The sequence below is a fragment of the Molossus molossus genome, unplaced genomic scaffold (genome assembly GCF_014108415.1).
Source record: "Molossus molossus isolate mMolMol1 unplaced genomic scaffold, mMolMol1.p scaffold_m16_p_7, whole genome shotgun sequence".
Lineage (NCBI taxonomy): Eukaryota > Metazoa > Chordata > Mammalia > Chiroptera > Molossidae > Molossus > Molossus molossus.
This window is the reverse complement of record NW_023425401.1, coordinates 35,593,142-35,606,728: the sequence shown is the minus strand read 5'-3', so window position 1 is coordinate 35,606,728 and position 13,587 is coordinate 35,593,142. Positions and strand designations below refer to the sequence as shown.

The following is a 13,587-nucleotide window of genomic DNA, read 5'->3' as shown; positions in this document are numbered from 1 at the left end:
TAACTGATCTTACTGTCTCTGCACAATTCTTTCTCTACCTACTCAAAACCCTCCAGTGACAGGAAAACTCCCTAGGATGGTCACCATCTATCTGTCCAGCTTCTCCTTCTAACCTCCCCACTTACATGCTACCTTCTAGCCAAACCAGACTATTTGCAGTTCCCTGACAACTTGTAATTCCTAGCTAGTCTCTGTGCTTGTCCATGTGCTCTTCCAACTGTAGGAATGCCCTCCTTAGCTCACCCCCTCAATCTCATTCATCCAGAAAAAAATCCTTTTTATCTTTTACGATCCAGTTTAAGGGGGTTCTCTCTGGGGAAACATTTCCCATTACATCCCTGGCCCTTACCCTAGAACTATTGTAGGAAGGGCTACCCATTGATGGAGTATGGCGATATTTCTTGAAGTTAGTTGTGTGTCCAGTTACCAGTGTTCAGATATAAGTGGAACAAAGGTTGATGAAAATGGTAGGGACTGGCTTTTTGGTGAATTATAAATTGTTTAACACGACTTTACGGTTATTCAATACAAATCTATTTTCACCATCAGTATACACACAAGAATGGGCACTGCAGAAAGGCCCTAAATCTTGAGCTAGGGAAAGAATATTCAAAGTTAAGAGTCCTCTCTGCACCTTCCTGCTTCCTAGCACCCGGGGCTCTTGCCTTGCTGGCTATTAATGACCATCTTGGGCCCCGGAGCACAGTGAAGAAAGACCCCCAGTGACTCTTGAAACTTCAGACAAAGCTGTAAGTATTCCTTTCTATATTTATTTGTTTGTTTTTGGTGTGAGAGAGATTAAAAACTCCTGAGAGCTAGTTTGATAGAAAGGTAAAATCTTAGAGTTGAAATGGGGATCAGCATCATCATCTAATTCAATTACTTGCTTCCAGAAAGACCTAAGAACAAACCAGAACCTCCTGTTTCTAAAGGTCTGGGAATGAAAAATCAGTTGTTCATCTAAGCCAGCACTGTGAGCCCTCACCGGTGAGGAATTCCCGGGTCTCTCTTGCTATCTGCCTGCCCCCCGTCTTACCTCCTACAACCCCATTTCCCACCTCTGGAGCGCCTGGTCTAATATCGCTGGTTTACTTGGGTCTCTAGGGAGCAAGAGTCTTCCCTGAATAATGCCAGTTACATGTTTCTAACTTAGAATAGAAAAGCTTACCTCTTTTCATATTCTGTAAGAGTGGTTGGGGTGCGGGGGTGGGGGAATAGGGAGAGCTTCACATGGAGATGAAATTCATTGGGGAAATGGAAGAAGTGTTCCCATCACACACCTGGAGGATGAGTTTGCACAGCACAGCTGTTCTTCTGCCAACTGTTCCAGAACAGGCCAATTGATTCCAAATTCCAGCGCGAGTTAATATCTACTGAGATGTTCAAAGCAAGTTAACCATCTACGAGTTATGGGGGTGCTCTTTGTTGTGGATTCATTGAGAGACACAGACAAAACTGCTAACATATGTTTCTGTTGCTAAGCCTTAGTCTTATCACAATTTGAAACTGTAGAAAATCAATGATGTGCTTTGAATCACTCCCTTCCCTGGCACAAAAGTATTTCTTCGTTCTTTCGGGAGAGTGAACCCTGCAACATCTACCACTAACAGCCTGTTAGGATCTTCTGCTCAATGAATGTAGTACAAATAAACCAACCAGAAGGCCAGTGGAATGCTAAACAGCCCCCCACGCTCCTCTGTTGTGGCCTCCTTGCAGCTTGGGACCTTTCTGCCTTGCTGCTGCAACATCTGGACAGCATTCAGGGTTGCTTCTCAAGGACACAGGCGTGCACCTCCGGTGAATTTCAACTTTCAACATCTCTCTGGCTCTAATCTATATTTAATGTTTCATGACTGGTAGTCAAAGAAGCTTCAGCTAAATATCAGGTTGGAATGAAAATGATCCTTGGGAGAACATTTGCTTCCAGCGCGCGCCAGCAAAGTGTCTGTGACAGGGGCTCTCCCCAGAGACGTGTTGCCCATTCTCTTGCAGTAATAATAATTACGCCTTATGATTGCTGTGCCCACATAATCAAAGATCGCTTCATCACACGTGATCCCGAGGGGAAGCTGCCCCTGCTCCTAACTGGATGTCAGTCACGGAGAGCAGCACCCCTAGGGATCCCCAATCTTTCCATTGCCCATTTCAGGACTGTGTTGTTAGCATTGTGTTTCTTCGTATTCTTCTCAATGCAAATGATGTGTAAATCATGCCCTCCAGAAGGCACATGTGGTGAAGGGGGAGAGGGTAGGGGGGGATGGGGCCAGTGTATTCTTCTCCCCGGCCCCCCTCCCCAACCTACCACAGGGATTTCTCCCATGGAACATAATTACATCTGTGCCATATGGGCTCATTTATATTCTATTACAGGTTAAGCTAATACAACTCAGAAATATGCTAAAAATACCTCAAAGTATTCTAGGGCTGTCAAAACACTTGTCACTTCTTGCTCACACGTTTGATTGCTAGTGTTTTTGTTTTTGTTGCAAGATTCAGAGAGCTGAGAAAGCATGCTGGTGTGCTGGTGTCCAGTCTGTAAATATAGTTTAATTTCCTATATTATTGCAATCTCTGGGCTCGCAGAGAAACAATCTTTCTTTATAAACCTGGAATGGCCCCAAGAAATTGGGCACTGAAGTCCCTCTACTTGTAGATTTAATTTCCCAAGAGGTAGAAAATACAGATTTCAGATGTGTGGTTTTGTCATCTTTAGAATATTTCTTGTCTTTGTTTGATGTAATTATTCATTGTGATAGAAAAACACCTGCAGTGGGCTGACTCACCAGAGAAACGTGCTGTTTGAGTTGTAAGAGTCGGTTTGGTTGTCAGGCAAATCTTGTCAAGATTTTGCACGTGGCGTGATAATGAGAAGGACAATCTGTAATAAGTAATGAGTTCAACAATGATTTACAAGGGCATGTTGGGTTGTTTTAATGCAGTGGTTAAAGTTCATCAACCCATTAATTTCTACCATCACTTTGGAAAATTGGTATGTCATGCTCATGTAGACTCTTAACCTAATGGTTTGATTATGTAATTATTATTTTTTCATTATTACGATCTTAACATGTTCATTGAATTTTTGAAAATTAGTCTTGGGGACAGAAGAACAAGCACAGATATTTTACTTTTCCATGCTTGACAAGCACCATTTCCAAAGCATGTATGGTACTAATCATAGTATCAACCATCAGTTACATAGAGCCCATTTAACTAGAACTGAATTCACACAAAAGCATACTTTTCTAATTTACTCGTAACTGTCCTATGCTATCTATTTGAAGGAATGGTTAAGACTGCCTGCTTCCAATCTCAACTCTACTACTTGGTAGGCTGTTATCTTGACAAATTTCGTAATTTTTCCAGTTCCCTCATCTAGAACAGCAGCTCTCGCCATGGGGTTGTTGGAAGTATTAAATGAGATAATGTATGTAAAATACTAGGCACAGTGTCTGGCACATAATAACGACATAGTGAATATTTGTTATTATTGTTATTTTAGTTTTTAACCAATAGCTCTTTTTATATAATTATATATTTTTTTTTAACTTAAAATTATGTTTTTGCCAAAATTACATAGGTTGTACAAACTTCCATTTATCTTAGAACATGTTGGCCAGAATTTCTTGGCAATTTTGTATTGCACAACCAAGTTTTTACTCCATTTAGCATCAATAGAATTTCATGGACTTGAACAGGAAGAAAAATTTAGTGTTACTATACCAAGGACAAGTTTTTCTACTTAACACATGATTTTGAAGCATTTGTACATTTCGGATTGTTCAGAATACAAACTCTCTGAACTCATGCAATTGAAATGTTACATTCAAATAAGAAGAAATTCCAGTTTATGGTAGATATATGATTGAACCAGTAACTATAACCAAGTTTGTGCTTCTTTTAATCCTTAATATAGAGCTATTTGAAGATTTTGAAACTCTGTGTGTGTGTGTGTGTGTGTGTGTGTGTGCACGCGTGAGTGTGTGTGTGAAGGAGAGAATCTATACTGTAGATATATGCTCACAAGAGAACCCAATTTGGTGTCTTGATTTAGGGGTTCCTAGTCACCTCATGACCTTGGGTAAGTCATGTGACTTGAGTCTGCAAGATTAGGTTGCAGATTATCTCTCTCTTAGTTCTTTCCTCCTTTCATGCTGCTTAAAAACAGGATGAAAAAAGTAAAATTACTATGAGAAGGGCTGCAAGTTGCCTAGACACTTCAAACTTACATTTCTGAATAGAAGATCTAAATCAAAATTAATGTAGAAATAGGGGTTTTCTTTTTCACTTGCCTTGGCTTTGTGTTTGGGTTGGAGGAAGGACAGATGGGATCTGGGCCATCTTTCACCCTGAGCATCCCCACCACCCTCCCCGGCCTGGTGTCGACACCAGGTTTTTGGACAAGGGTGTGAGAGATTTTACAAGGAAATAGCAATGTGAATCTAGATCTTCAAGACTTATGAAATGTTTAAAACAGGTATTTTTTCAGTTTTTAGAAAATGTTTTTTCCTCTCAAAATTACCTGTGGAAACTTCTGCAGAGAAGCTCAGACACAAACTTTTGATGGTTCAAGTTCAATCACCTTTTCTTTTTAGTTTCCTTTTGTCAACTGTATTGTAAATGGCTTTAAAAGTTTTCCTCTTTAACCTTACATATTCAAAATAAAATAAATCTTTAAAATGATGAATGAGATTTCTTGCTCAAGCTAGATCAGTATAAGATTAATGTCTTCTGAAATGGCTGGACCCTAAATCTTTTCTTATAATATCTTCCCTAATCTATTCCACTGTTTTCAACATAAGACTACCCAGGGTGTTAGAGATGAGGACTGGGAGAAATCTGTTCTACTGAGAGCCCAAAGAAGGTCTTTTTCTTTTCCCCTGTAGTTTCCCTTAAAAGATTAGGAAAAAATTCTTTGGGAAAAGCTAGAAGTAAAAATGAAACAACCTAAGACAACCACTAGGGTCCCAAACACAGACATTTGTTCGTTTCTGGGGAGAGAAAAGCGTGTGTGTGTGTGTATGTGTCTTTGCTTTTACTTCAAGCCAGACTTAATAACAAATTTAAGATTAACTGCATTTATTTAAAGATGCCCAGACACAACATGCCTTACTAAGGACCAGAGACCCCCCCCCCCCCCCCCCATTGGAAGCCTTGTTTCCGGTCCAGCCCTGAGCGCCAGCAGCCCTACAGAAGTGATCTGAGTTATAACCACCCTGGTTCTCCACGCCAGGTCTACATGCTCAGAGCTCTAGAAATATAGCTGCCGTGTCCCCATATCGTCTGTAAAAAGCATGTGTCCTGTCCAGAAGGATAGATCATTTCAAATTTGAACATCCATTTATAAAACTTTTGGACAGAAAAGCAAATTCCCAGAGTCCCAATTGACTGGGAAAAAAAAATCTATTATATAAAAAAATCCTCTGAAGATGAAAACAAATGGAAACTTTAGTCACAAAATTGTGTCATATTTCACTTAACCTATGTAAGCTATCATCTAGAAGACAGTGGGAAATCTGAGAGCTGTGACTAATTATTTTTTATTTTGAAAAGTGCTCTTAAGAAATATAATGCATTAGAATTATAATGTGTGCTTGCTTTTGTTGCTTTTTGTTAATCTTTTTTTGTTTTTTATAGGAAATTTAGAAAAGTCACAGTATATACAAAGAAAATATAAATTTTGCATAGAGATAAATTCCATTGACATTTTGTTTTGTCTCCTTCTAGTCTTTTTTCTATGCATAAAGATATATTTTAGAGTAATGACATTGTACTACATGTAAAATTATATATCTTGGATTACCCCTTCCTTAGCCTCCTTTCATCATTTCTTCATATCTTTAAATATTTTTCCTAGATTGCTTTTTTGTTAATCCTCACCCGAAGATAGATAGATAGATAGATAGATGATAGATAGATATTTAATCCTCACTCAAGAATATGTTTCCATTGATTTTTAGATAGAGTGGAGGGGAGGGGGAAAGAGAGAGATGTTAGAGAGACACATGGATTGATTGCCTCCCACATGTGCCCTGACAAGGGCGAGGGGATAGAACCTGCAACCCAGGTCGGTGCCCTTGACTAGGAATCAAACCTGTGACCCTTCTGTATATGAGCCAATGCTCTAACCACTTGGCACACTGGCCAGGGCCTAAATTCTGTTTTTAACAACTGCATAATATTTCATTGTACCATGACTTTGTTTACCTAAATTTGCCACTTGGGACTTGCTTTTCTTTATTATTTCAATATGTAATGAATGATCTTTTTTTTTTTTTTTTTTTTTGTACATGCCCCTATCGGGAACCGAACCCTGGGACTCTCTGATTCGCAGGCTGATGCTCCAACTGCTGAGCCAAACTGGCCAGGGCTGTAATGATACTTGGGTTGTTAGATCCCTAGTAGTGGTGTCCTCCCCTCTATAGTCACCCACTCCCAAGGTCAGACCTGAAGAGCGTGTCATTCCCACTCTCAGAATGACGTGTATCCCGCTCTGACCAACATTCCCTGACTTTCTGGGTCATTCCTCTTGTATTCTGACTGTAATTATTTCACCCGGGATCTTCAACTCCACCACCTTTTCACTCTCTTCCTTCACATCCTGGTCCCCTTTGCCCAGCTGAATTCCATGTACAACAATCACTCTCAACAGTTCACACCTTCAGTTTCCTTGCCATTCTGCGTTGTCACGTTTGTTTGGCACAACCACAATGCTGCTGAAATCCAACTCTGCAGGGTCCTTACACCTGGGTGACTTATCATGGCCTGTGAACAACGCAACCGTGCTGATTGGCATCACTTTAAATTCATAAGCACACACTCAATGAACCCTTAGTGGTCATGGTAGCCATTCTATGCCTTTCTAGTCCTCTCACTAGCCTATTCACTATTTGAGACCTAGTTCTCTCTACTCAAACCTCCAATATCTCCTCCTCCCATCTTTATCATCAGCTGATGATACTGCATCCTATTTACTGAGAAAATGGAAGCAATTAGAAGAGAACTTCCACCGACTCTTACAGTCACATCTCCAAACTCACATTCGCCCCCACGCGTGCTATTGTCCCACCTGCGAACACGCGAGGTCTCCGTGCTCCTGGCTAAAGCCAGCGCCTCACCTGTGCTCGGGAGCCCACCCTTCCTCACCTGACTCTTCTAGTAATCATCCTTTCTGTCTTACGTTATCAAGGTGGTTATTCTTACCAGATCATTTCCAGTAGCAGATAAACATGCTGCTGTTCTTCCACTGTTCCCTACAAGTTTTCACTCCATTTCTTTGAGTTCTTTGCAGCAAAATTTGTGGGCAGGAATGTCTCTACTTACCAGTTCCAATTCTTTCATTCTCTCCTACGTCCTCTCCAATCCGATTGCTGCCTCACTGTAGTTACCTACCCTATCTTCATGTGGTTGTCTCACGTTGAACATACCGAAACCTGAACTCCTGCCCTGGCCGGTGTGGTTCAGTGGTTAGAGCGTTGGCCACACTGGAGGGTTGCGGGTTCAATTCCCAGTCAACGGCACATACCTGGGTTTCGGGTTTGTTCCCTGGCCCCTGTCGGGGCGCGTGTGAGAGGCAACTGATTAATGTGTCTCTCTCACATCAATGTTCCTCTCTCCCTCCTTCCTTCCTACACTCCCTCCCTTTCACTCAAACATCAATGGAAAAAATATCCTCAGGTGAGGATTTTAAAAACAAACAAAGCGAAGCTGCACTCCTGATATGGCTACACCAGCACCTCCCACAGAGGTCTCCATCTCGGCTGACGGCAACGCCACCTTCCTGGGCTCAGGCCACAACTTCGGCGTCATCTTGACTCGTAGCTTCGCCTCACCTCCTCCATCCGACCCCTCAGGACATTTCTTCCTCTACCTTCGTCGTACACCCAGAACTCGACCATTTCTCAGTACCACCTATTCTCAGCACAGCAGCCAGAATGACCCTTCTAAATCTAATCTGATCAGACTCCAACCTCTGCTCAGAATTTTCTAGTGGTTTCCCAGCTGACTCGGAGGGAAACCCAACCCCTTACAGTGTGTTATGACCCCAGTCTGCGGCTTCTTCCCATCTCCCCGAATACACTCCACCCCAGCCACATCGGTCTCCTGCTGTTCCTCAAACTCCCAGCTCAGGGCCTTTGTTTTTTTTGTTTTTTTTTAAATCCTCACCCGAGGACATTTTTCGTTCAGATAGAGCGGGAGGGAGAGAGAGGGAGAGAGAGAGAGAGAAACATCGATGTGAAGGGACACATTGAGTGGCTGCCACCCGCACGACCAACCAGGGCCGGGGACAAACTGCAGCCGAGGTACATGCCCTTAGCGGGAACCGAACCCGGATCTCTCTGTACTGCAGACCGACGCTCCAACTGCTGAGCCAAACCGGCCAGGACCCAGCTCAGGGCCTTTGTACGGGCTGTTACTTTAGCCTGAAAAGCTCTTCTAGTCTTTATGTGAATGTTGCCTTCTCCATAAAGCCTGCCCTGTTCACCCCACTTTATATTTTACCCCAATACCTGTTCTGATCCCTCTCACTGTGTTTTCTCATTCTTTTTCTCCCTGTATCATATGGAAAGCTTCTAACAAGCTGTGAAATGTACTTATTTATTATGTTTGCGTTTATTATCAGCATTCCCATCTAAAATATAAGCTCTTATGGTGCTGAGGTCTTCATTTTGGTCACTGAAATATACCAAGAACTGAGAAAAATGTCTGGCACATAGTAGGTGTTCAATAAATATCTGCTCAAAAACTTTAGTAAATAAGTCTATTCACAGAGAAAAAGCAAACATTTTAAAGGCATGTTAATCTTCTTACTGCCGTCAATAGTCAATATTTGTTTCGAAAGCTTGGTGTCTGAATTCAAATGTGATTCCAAACTTTGGGCTGAAACACCCTACTTGGAGCTTCGGCTTTCCATCCTTTGCAGAGGCTGAGTCAAAATGTTTCGATGATGGAGAGACGAGAAAGGATAGCCAGACACACTGCCATGTAAAATGAAGAATTATGACAACCATCTGGCTATTCGGCTACCTGAGCTCCTGCGGCGAAGCCCTGTCATCAGTGGGATAGATCGCTCCCAGCAGAAATGCTTTCATTTGCGAACTGGAGCGTGGAGGGTGGTGGGTCGGAATGGGCATGGGTCGGGGGGTAGCCGTGAAATGGAAGGCACATGGGTGTGTTAGAAAGGGCACCAGCTACCTGACCCCTGTAAGTGACCAGGCCTGTAGTTACATGTTGGAAGTGCCTGTTTTCTGACGGAGGAAACCGCACGGTGCACTCACCGCACGACCAAGACAGGGAAGCGTTCCTCTTTCCCTCGGATCTGAAATGGTTTTTCATTGACACTGGGACTCAAACTGTGCTGCGACTTCTCCCCACCCCACCTCCGGAGCCTGGGCTCAGGCACTGCTGATCTGGTGGGAAAAACAGATTGGAAAGGATCTAGGGAGATCCGTTTCAGGTGTGCAGGCATGCTAACCCAGGCAGGGGACAGGGGGGCAGCCCTGAGCGAACACCTGCCTTGGTGGAGGAGCCTGAGCCTGGGCCGGAGGACCTGGCCCGAGGGTTTGCTGCGGGAAGTGGGTTCCTAGGAACAGGGAAGCAAAGGGCCTCCCAGGACCCCGCCACGTGTGCGCACACTGCTCCACGGCCACTTACACTCATGTTCTCCCCATCTGCTTTCATCAGTCCCTACCAGTTTCTTTCCCAGTTGATTTCCTAGGTTGAGAAAAATTACTTCATCATTTAATGGCGAGAGGGTTGGGGCAGGATGGGACAGGAGCGGCGGGTGGGGAACTGAGCAGAGTACCTTCTCCCATTCCGTGGAGCAGCTGTTTTATTTGGGGGGGGGGGGCATTAAAGGCAAGTAGAAGAAGTACTTTACATATATATATACAATTGAATTTATTGGAGTTACATTGGTTCACAAAACCATACAGGTCAAATGTACAACTCAGCAAAACATCATCTGCACACTGCATCGTGCACCCATCCCCCAAGCGCAGTCTATTTTTGTCTCCTTTATCCCCCCTTTGCCCACCTCCAGCTACCCTCAGCCCCCTTCCCTCTGGCTGTCAACACACCGTTGTCTGTTTTATGTGATAGATTAGATAGATATAGATATAGATATAGATATAGATATAGATATAGATAGATATAGATATATAGATATAGATATAGTTATATAAAAATGTTACCTTTTCATTTTGTTGATGATTTCTTTTGCTGTGCAAAAGCTTTTTAGTTTGATGTTGTCCCATTTGTTTATTTTTTCTTTTGTTTCCCCTGCCCAACAGGGTTTATCAAGGACCTAAGACTTAATTGCAAGAGAAAACAAACTCCAAAGAATATTAAACTCCCAACCAAGGGTGATCCTCTATCTCAAGGTCAGGACCTCCATTGTTAGAGAAGGGAACCTAACACATGGGGTGGGACTTCTGGGTTAATGCATCTGAAAGTCTCCAATCCTTAGTTACAGTGGTATTCTAACAACTGGCTCACCAATATATTTATTGGACCCACTTTTAAGTTTATTTTATATTATTATTATTATTATTATTATTTCTCCATCACTTTCCTTGTCTGGACAATCAAGAAAACAGTAAATCAAGCCCCGGTTTTCAGTGTCCTCTAATTTTTATGGAGTAAATATGCCTGCCATGGCCAATTTCAACGTGACATCACTGAACATGAAGTTGGAAAAAGCTTCTCAGTAGTATCCCATTATGTATATTTCCTATTTCCTCCATACGGACAGACAGATGTAAATAACCTTGAGAACACGCATAATAGTAAGATGTAGTAAAATCACTAGGAAATGATGAGTTTTGAGTATTTATTACCTCTGTTCCATTTTTTACTTAACCGTAAGTTCACATAATTTTACTTATAATAATGAGTGTTTTTACAACAGATTCACAAATTTCTGAAAATTGAGTAATTTTCTTGAATCAGGAGTAAATCGGCTATAGAATTCTAATGTAATTGAACTGCAATTAGCAGATCTGGTGTAAAACCAAGTCTTCAAAACTTAATAAAATCTAACATGAAGATTATGCATGTTCTTTACAGAGTCAATGAATCTATCAATGAGAATGGTAAATTATAAATTTTGCTCAGTTTTTTTTTTTTTTTATCCTCACCTGAGGATATTTTTCCATTTTTTGTACAGATAGAGTGGGAGGGAGAGAGAGAGAAAAAAACATCGACGTGAAGGGACACATCGAGTGGCTGCCACCCGCTCGACCAACCAGGGCCGGGGACAAACTGCAACCGAAGTACATGCCCTTAGCGGGAACCGAACCCGGGTCTCTCCGGACCGCAGGCCGACGCTTTAACCGCTGAGCCAAACTGGCCAGGGCAAATTTTGCTCAGTTTTAAGGTATACATAACAGTTTTTAGAAGCTGTCATTTTTTTCCATATGCAAGAGTCAAGTCAGTTCCCTTAAACAAAAGAATACAACCATTGTTTTTTCACCTGTAATTTGCCACAACAATGCCTCCTCAGCAATAGAACCCCTGTAGTTGGTTAGCAAGTATTTTACAATGTGACAAAAGATTGCAATACAAAATTTGTTCCAATGAACATTCTTAAAACGTTTGCTTGCTGAAGGAAGAACTTTTTTCCTTTTCTTTAAAGTGCTACGAATTTTCTAACTGTAATTGAAAAATCAAATTTAAAAGACTGCTGTGGATTTTCTTTTAACATGTTTTCATTTAAACCTCCTGTTTTATCTTAATGGAGTTGGCCCTAAATAGAAAGGGATGGAACCAGGAAATTTGGTATACTGTAAGACAGAAACTTGGATAGCAAAAATAAATCTTGAACAAAGAAAACATTGGGGCTATTTATTATTGTCTATGTTTTTATTTGAGCATTTTTTCACTGACCTATAGAATTATGGAGTCAATTAACCATTCATTACTTCAATAAATATTTGTAGAATGCCTATTTTGTACAAGGTACTGTGCTATAGATACAAGTTAAAATCAGTTGTCTAGTGTCAATCTAAATAAAGAGGGAAATTGAGGCAAGCTCGATTTACCAGAAATTGAGTTTGTTTAGTAATAGCAGTGGAATTTCAGTTCTGGAAACCCATATTGTAGCAAACTACAAGTGAGAAAGTTTGGGGTGGGCTGTAATCTGTGGGCAAGGAAGGCAAAGGGAAAAAGTGCAGCCAGAATCCAAGCAGTAAGTTCATTGGCTTTAGGATGGGGAAGAGATTCTTGGCAAATGTTCATTGGTCAGGAGATAAGTTCTGGTTTTCTGTAGGTTTCTCAATTCTTCTTCTTCTTCTTTTTAAAAATATGTTTGTATTGACTTTTTAGAGAGGGATAGAAACATCAATGTGAGAGAGAAACATCAATTGGCTGCCTCCTGCACGCCCCCTACTGGGGATAAAGCCCAAAACTAGGGCATGTGCCCTGATGGGGAATCCAACCAGGACCTGTGAGTCCATGGGACACCGCTTAATCCACTGAGCCACACTGGCCAGGCAGTCTTTTGATTCTTAAGTTGCATTTTTCTGAGGGCACATGTGTGAGAGTCTCCATTTTACATCCTCCTGTTCAATTTTAGGTGGAAGTCCTTTCACACTGGAAATAATGTGTAGGGTCTGCTCTGTGGCCCCATAGTGCGGATCTTTCAGCTCTAATCACTAGGCAAGGGCAAAAATCAACTCAAGCTGTAGGCCATTTTCTACTTAAAAATAGAATTTAAAAAAATAAAAAAAAAGAGTGCCTCTACTCCTGCTGGAAGCTCCTCTGGCAGCCTGTAGTCCTACAGAAGCTGGATGAGAAGATTTGGGATAAGTTAGCATTCCTGTTTTTGTTGTTGTTTTTAAACTTTCCTCTAATAACTTCTTCCTGCCAGCCCTGGGGATTCTTTAGAAAACTGCTCTGAACAGCAAGTTTAGAGAAAAAAGCGAAGGAGGGAAGGTTGCTGCTGGGGCTGTTTTTTCTGGGTGAAGAGGTGATTTTGTCCAGCCCCAGTGTGAAGTACAAATCTATGAAGGAAGAGGGTAAACTGTCCAAGATCTGGAAACTGCCCAAGATCTGGAAACAGCCCAAGTGCCCATGAGTAGACGAATGGATAAAAAAGTTGTGGTGCATTTACACAATGGAGTACTATGCACCTGTAAGAGAGATCTCTTACCCTCTGAGCCTACATGGAGGGACCTGGAGAGTATTATGCTAAGTGAAATAAGCCAGTCACAGAAAGACAAGTACCACATGATCTCACTTATTTATGGAATATAATGAATAAAGTAAGCTGACAATCAAAATAGATCCAGAGACAAGGAAGTAGGGGACAAACTGACAAACTGCAAAGGGGAGGGGTTGGGGGGGGGAGAGGGAAGAGATAAACCAAAGAACTTATATGCATACGTGGATAGTCAATGAACACAGACAGTAGTGTGGGGAAGGCAGGAGAGGGGTGTGAGGAGGGGATCAATGGGGAAAAAAGGAGGATCATCTGTAATACAACAGTCCAAAGATTTTTTTTTTAAAGATGTATAAACCGATAGTTACGAAATAGTCATGGTATGCAAAGTACAGTATAGGGAATATAGTCAATAATATTGTAATAAC

The 13,587-nt window shown here is 41.8% G+C and overlaps 1 pseudogene; it reads right to left on the bottom strand.

Annotated features, from left to right (window-relative positions):
• Window positions 1-8,594: 8,594 nt before the first annotated feature.
• LOC118619611 overlaps window positions 8,595-13,587 on the bottom strand; it is a 32,169-nt pseudogene continuing 27,176 nt past the window's right edge.